The sequence below is a fragment of the Zeus faber genome (assembly GCF_960531495.2).
Source record: "Zeus faber genome assembly, chromosome: 15".
Lineage (NCBI taxonomy): Eukaryota > Metazoa > Chordata > Actinopteri > Zeiformes > Zeidae > Zeus > Zeus faber.
The window spans coordinates 5,042,334-5,049,458 of record NC_137194.1 but is presented as its reverse complement, the minus strand read 5'-3'; positions in this window follow the sequence as shown (position 1 = coordinate 5,049,458).

Below are 7,125 nucleotides of genomic sequence, written 5' to 3'. Positions count from 1 at the left end.
GAAAAACAAAAAACAAAAAAACCCTCCTGGGAGGATCTGACTTAACCCTTGGGCCGGCGTGGAGCTCGCGGCCGCGACCCGGGAGGCAGGTAAAATGGATGAGCCCGGGCAGACATTTTAGGCAGCGAAGCCCCCCCAAGTGCCTCCTCGCGAGCCAGGCACCACGACGGGTTCCCTCCCTTTTTGTTTTAGAATTTTTATTTATTTTATTTTATTATTATTTTTTTTTTGATTTGTCTTAATATCCCTTTTAAGGAAATAACACCCAAACAAGCCCCCGGTGAAAGAAACACCCGCTTCGTGGACCGCGCTCGACGGGCGGCAGCGTCGTCAAGTCCGCACTTACCGCCGACGACAAGCCGCCGGAAAATGAGGCGGCGAGGGAAGCGTGGACGCTGGGTCGAAACACGTCACCGATCGCCCGCGGCCCGAGCCGCAGCGGGGATGGAAACTTCCACCCGGTAACAGAGGGAACCGGCCGCTGCCTCCGTCTTCTTTGTCAGGTCTGGCAGTTTGCCTCTACCTGCCCCGACTGGTCCATCCAGTTTAGGAATGAGCGTTGGCTTCCCATTGTCTCGCTCTCTCTCTCTCTCTCTCTCTCTCTCTCTCTCTCTCTCTCTCTCTCCCCCTGTTTAAACGGAGCTTGGAATCCGATACGGATCGTTTTCCCTTCCCATCGAAACTCGCCCGAGCCGCCCGCCCGCGTCCGGCGGCTTTCCCCGGGACGACCCGAATCGGGGCCCGGCGAGGACGAGGCGGCGCACCACCCCCACCCCCCCCCCCCCCTCGCCGAAACCCAAAACAGAACGCGCCGTAAAACCGTCGGCCCTCCGGATCTGCCGGAGCCACAGGTCGGCGTTCGAAAAGCAGAAACTGGCTCTACGTGTCGGGGGGGGGGGGGGGTGGAAAAAAAAAAAAAACAAGACGAAAAAAAAAAGAAAGGAATAGAAGAAAGGGGGGGTCGTTTACCTGGTCGGCGTCGCTCCCAGGTGCGGCCGTCGGAGCCGTAAAACCCAAAAGACAAGAGGCGTCGTTTTGTCGGCCGCTCGTCTCCCTCGTCTCCCTCGTCGTCGACCTCCGCGGCGCCGCCGGGCCCCGGGCGGAGGGAAAAGGCCGGATTTGAGAGAAGAAACGGAAAAAAAAACAAACAAAAAAACAAAAAAAACTCTGCTCTGGTCCCGCCGCCAACGCGCTCTGAAAGCCTGGAAGTTTCCCCTCCTTCTTCTCCGTCTTCTCCTTCTTGTCCTTCTCCGTCTTCTTCTTCTTCTTCTTCTTCTCCTTCTCGTCGTCCGTATGCTTCCAGCCGCTCGACGTCGGGCGGATTGGAGCTCCTCGAGACGAGAGGCGGAATTTGTAAAGGGCTTGGTTTACATGGAGCCTGACCCCCCCCCCCCCCCCCCACCCACCCCACCCTCCACCCCCCCCCCCCCCACCCCACAGGTGTAATTTTCAGCTGGCAGCCAATCTCTTTAGCCTCTGGCGCTCGCAGGTGTGTCCCCCGCGCCGCGCCCGGCCAATGGAGGGCCGGGACGAAACAAAAAACTTCCACCCGACCCCCACCGCCGCCACCAACCCCCCACCCCTCCGTCTCCACCGGGGCCCGACCCCGCCTCCTCATCTCAACCCCCCCCCCCCTCCCCTCCCCTCCCACGCCCTGGCTCACCTGCCCCTGCCCACCCCCACCAGAGCTCAGGTACCTTGTTGTACCGCTGTGTGTGTGTGTGTGTGTGTGTGTGTGTGTGTGTGTGTGTGTGTGCGTGTGCGTGTGTGTGTGTGTGTCTGTGAGTTCATGATGTCAGCTCCTTTGCTTCTGTGGGAAAAGCAGCCTCCTCCTCCTCCTCCTCCTCCTCCTCCTCTCCCTCCCCCTCCACCTCCTCCACCGCCTCCTGCTCTGGCGCCGCCACGGGGCCCACGCCTTCACCGGCAGCGTCGTCCCGCCGAAAACGAGGCCGGCACCTGCACGAGGCCCACCGGAAAAAAATACGTCCCCCCTCGCGTCCCTGCTCCTCGCTCCCCCTCTCGTCCCCCGCACAAAGGGAGACGAACCCTTTCGCCTCGTTCCGGGGCCGGGGGGAAGTAGCACCGTGACAGTCGTAACTTGAAATACCTGCCCTTTGCACCCCCCCCCACCACCACCACCACCGCTCTCTCTCGCTCTTTGTGCTCACACGCCCATTTGAAAGCCAACAATAACCCTGACGGTTTTACGGCGAGAGCGACAGGTGAACAAAGTGCAGGTGAGTTAAACAAGAGAGCGGGCTCCAGTGCAGGGTAACCCAACAGGGGGAGCGGGGTGGGGGTAATGGCCGCCTCGGAGGCACAGGGGCTTAATCCAACGCGAGGGCCCGGGGCTCGACGGGCAAGATGCCGGGGCAGGACAGCTAAACACACGCGCGCGCGCACGCACACACTCACACACACACACACACACACGCGGTCACAAGCCAAGGTGGAATTGTGCGGATTAGCCTCCTGACAATGAGCACAATGCCAGAACCAGATCCTGTTTCACTGGGGTGTGGCGCAGGTTGCTGTGTTGGTCAGAGGCAGGAGGTGATTTTTTCGGCTGGGGGGGACAAAGCCGCTCATCAGCCACAATCAATGAAACAAAAAAAAAAAAAAAACATCACTTATGACCGCTTAAATGTTAAAAATCCCCCTCCCTGCGGCGCGGGCCTCCAACCCCGGGGTGTGTGGTGTGTTTAGGGGGGGGGCATAGGTCATTTCAGTTACATTTCAATCTAAATCCAGGCCCGCGGTTAAAGTTAAACCCGACTTTCAAGGGAAACCGGGGCGATCGTGGCGCCCGGGTGCTCGCGGGCCCCCCGGCGCGCCGCGGCCGCCACCAGGGAACACCTCTCCGAATGCTCTTCAGAAAGGACAGGTGGTCACGGTTTGACGGTAGAGCGACCGGAGCGAGCGCTTTAAATGCCGGAGCACGAACGACCTGGGAACATGTTTTTTTTTTTTTGTTTTTTTTTCGAGTGTTTAAGCCGAGCCAACCACGGGTGAGACGAAACCTCTTCACCGGAACCGGTCGGCGGGCGGCCCCCCGCTCTGAAAGGTTTCCTTTGTTTACGATTTCCATTTGCATACCAAATGAGGGTTAGAATGGACCAGTGAGCCCGGGCTCAACTTATTTGGGTATGTCTGATGGTAATCTGGCAGGCCTGTCACGCTAGGCAGGAAGTAGGATATTTTCCCAACATTTTACTTTTACCGACTGTCAGCGACAAACGACATACAGGTTCATCTCCAAACTACCCCCCCCACCCCACCCAACCCACCCCACCCCCCCTTTAGGCAACCAGTTTAAACAATGGTGTAAAACAAAGACCATTACTGCTCCAGGCCTGTTGTCCTTGATCAACTGAAACTAAACTGAAAGGACTGAAACACACCCAAGGAACCTCTGGAAGGGACATTGTATCTCGCTACTCCGGGTTTTTTTTGGGGACAATATAAACCAAATACACACACATTTAGATGATTTTTTTAGTATGTTATTTAATAAATAAAAATATTCCATTTAATGCAATTATATAAAATTACATATATATATATATATATATATATATACATATATATATACATATATATATAAAATTATATTATATGAATTATATTACATTTAATGAATTTAATATAATTAATTGAAATTCAATTAAATGTAATTTGATTTAATTCCGTTTTAAGTCGCCCCCCACGAACGCCGGGAAAACACCAACCAAGAACGACACCTGCTGTGATATGCACCCCAAAACCAGTCACAACAACAAATATGGTTGTGCCTAAATAAACAAAAATCAATTTAAATGACGGTTAACAGTAGCCGCACAGTGGAACATCAAGACGTGGCATTTAAAGCTGGTCAGGACATCTCAACGTCCAATCAGACAGTTGTACTTAAAACAGCAGCACGACTACGTCTTTAAGGGCAGCCTGCTCCTTCACAGACCCCGTCGGCTGCATTAACAGAGAGCCATCAAGTTTTCAATACGCTCTTCACAATCGACAATGGACATATTCTTTGCCACTAAACGGCGTCACTTCACAGCCGCCGTTTCCGAGTAACTGCGGTAAGTTTGGAGAGGCGAGTTTCGGATAAACGGGGCTCGGCTGAACCGAGTCCCAGAAATGTCGGCTCTTGATGCCGGGGGTCTTCACCATCCGCAGGTCATTGGGAAGCCTCGCGCCGGGGTTATCTTCCTCAAATTCCACTTGAGAAGTAAACGGGTGACGGGGGATCAGCTCTTGTGTCGCAAGATCAAAGTTGCAAGGCTGCACCAATGCATCGGATTCGTGGGTCCCGGCCAGAACGGGCCCGACCTTCTCGCTGAACGTGAACAGCGTTGGAAGCGATGAAAGCTTTGGGGTTTTTTGCTTCGGTTCTTGACGAGTCGCTCGGTGTGAAAAGGGTCGTCCGATTCTCCGACTCTTCGTCGGCCGGTTCAGCCGGTGCCACGGGACGACTTCCAGTGAGCGATGGGCGAGGGGCAGGGCCGATGAAGGGTCGATTTGGCTCTGGGTTACGAATGGAATTTTCAGGAGGAATCATTGAATTCTGTCAAGATGATCTATTTTGGCGGAATGCAACAGGGTAAATCAGTCCCATTCAGTATGAACTTTGCCAAACACCGTGGCCTTCATTGGCCACGCACAAATCGAGTCTCGCATCACTACGAGCAGCTCCTGATAACAGGTAAGCCATAAAGGTTTCTCACGTTTGAAGCTGTTAACAGGACAGTGGTGTGCCGCGGGAGCGCTTCATTGTGAAAAGTGCGCCGTGGCAGAAACAAGGTTCGGGAAACACCGCGCCCACCTCCAAGCGTCTGTGCTGTGATGCTTCCGAGTCGGGAACCGTCAATAAACTACTGAAGAACTACACCCTGCCCGTGCATAGCAACCGCCCTGGCGCTAAAACCATGGGCGAGAACGGCAAGCACCGTTCCAAGACCTCGGTCCGGCCGAGTTGAACCCGATGAACCTCCAGCTTTTTCACTTTTTTTTTCGCTCCGTCAGCCACTTTGAGTCACTTCCCTCGCTATGCCTCATGCCCGAGGCCTCTCCCGAGCCTCCTTTCCCTTTTCTCGGGTCTGGGGCACGCAGGACGGGATAGCCTGGTGTCCGGCGAACTCACGGCAGCTTCGCCAAAAGTGGTGCGACAACCCGCCGCGTCCACCCCCCTCCTAACCTCAACAATTGTTTTTTTTTCCAGGACATTAAATCCGCGGGGGGTCGTCCCGAGCGGGAAACGGTCAAACGCTCCGCGGTGCCAGCGGTGATGACGATGACGTCACTGCCGTGGACACGCAGTCATAGTGTAAAGCAGCTCAATCCCAGTGCGTGATGAGGCCGTCGCCGCCCCCGCCCCCAAATTAGAGAAACTTGTCGCCACGAAACCCCCGGCGCCGACGCGTGGCATCTGCCTCTTCAGTCTTTTTCTGTTGTTTTATCCACCTGCCTCCCTTGCCGCCCCCCCCCCACCACCACCCCCTTCACCGTGAGATAATTACATAGATGTACATTGTCTTACAGGAAATTGGAGGCATCGGCCCAGGTGTGATGTTTCAAGGACCCTCATTACACTGATCAGCGCCCGGCCCCTTTGCTTGCGTGGGTCGTCTCTCGCCAATTAGACCTCTGTCCACGGGGACGGACGGCGGGGAGAGGGAAGGCCGCCACGTCACATCTGGCGTCCTCGCCATTTGTTTTCAGTCCGTTGTCACGTCGCCTCATTCGCGGTTGAAAATTGAGCCCGGCACGGCGGGAAATGAGTTTAGCACTCATTTAGGTTATTAGTCCATACTGTTGCATAGACATTATTATTATTAGAGAGGAATATCTGACTATGTTCATCATTATTATATCCCCGTCATACATCATCGCACCCCTGCTGCCACTCAGCCCCCGCCAGGTGCATGGAGCACATTTTGTACATTCTCCATATTGAAGGTATGGGGTTTTTTTTGACAGTTAAGCACATTTTTTCCATGCAATTGTCCATTTTGGGGTTCTTGCTTAACCCTAACCCTAATGCTAACCCCACTCCTTGTACATGAAAACACAGTTGGCCCAACGAACAGATTCAGGTTCAGCTTCACGCATGGCGCTGTGTGTAAACCGCTTTCATCCCACATAGAATTTGAGCTTAGTGGCGTACGACAGCGTCGCCGGCTCCCGGCCCGTCCAGGTGCAAACATCAGGGCCGGGGTTCCACCTTGACCTGTCTTTTCGGCGTCCTTTTCAACCCGTGGTGACTCGTGGCGAGGCGGCAGGGGCACCGTGTTCTTTTTTTTTTTTTTTTCCCAAAGACCGGAGAATCACCAAGGGGGGACGAAAAGCACGCTCGCAAACGGTCGAGCGACCGCAGCCTTGCCGTGACTTGCCGCTCACCGCCAGCAGCGGCGGGTATAATTGGCCCCCGGGGGGGAAGTTTTTTTTTTGTGAGGCGGGACGCCGTGTGTTTGTGTGTGCGCGCGCGGGAGCCGTATCCCACTAATCTCCGGCGGAGAAGTTGTCATGGTCACGGGGTGGGAGGGGAGCGAGACACACCAATTACCGCTGTGTCTTCTTCCACAACACACCTGCTTGGCCCCGGCGTGGCGTGGCGGCGCGGGCCCAACGCGGCGTCGGCTTTTGGTTCTGAACCTCAACCGCCCGGAGAGAGGGGGGCGGCAGCGGAGATGGAGGATACGCCCAGACACGACCCACGTTGTTTTAACACATTTCCTCAGACTTAGAGCGCCCTCCAATAAGACCGAGCCGTCATATATCATTTCAATCGCCCCCTATTTTTTGATCGCAAGCCAATGTTAGATTTATTCGGAGGTCGCAGAGCAAAAGTAGGTGAAAGTTGACGTGTCTCATATGCAAATACGTTTCAACCGCCGCCGCCAGGACGGATAAGAGTTGGGGATCGTGAACATGTGAAAAAAACATTAATTTAGGAATTAAAGTTGCAATCCGTTGGATCGCCTGTGTTGGAGGGGATTACACTGCAAGTCCCCGGAATTCCGGACTCGCAGTTCGAGTCGACTCGCAAACTGAAAATAATTACTTCGCTCGCTCTTTTGCGTTCCACCAAAAATGAACACACTTGACAGAATCCTAAGCCTCTGATTC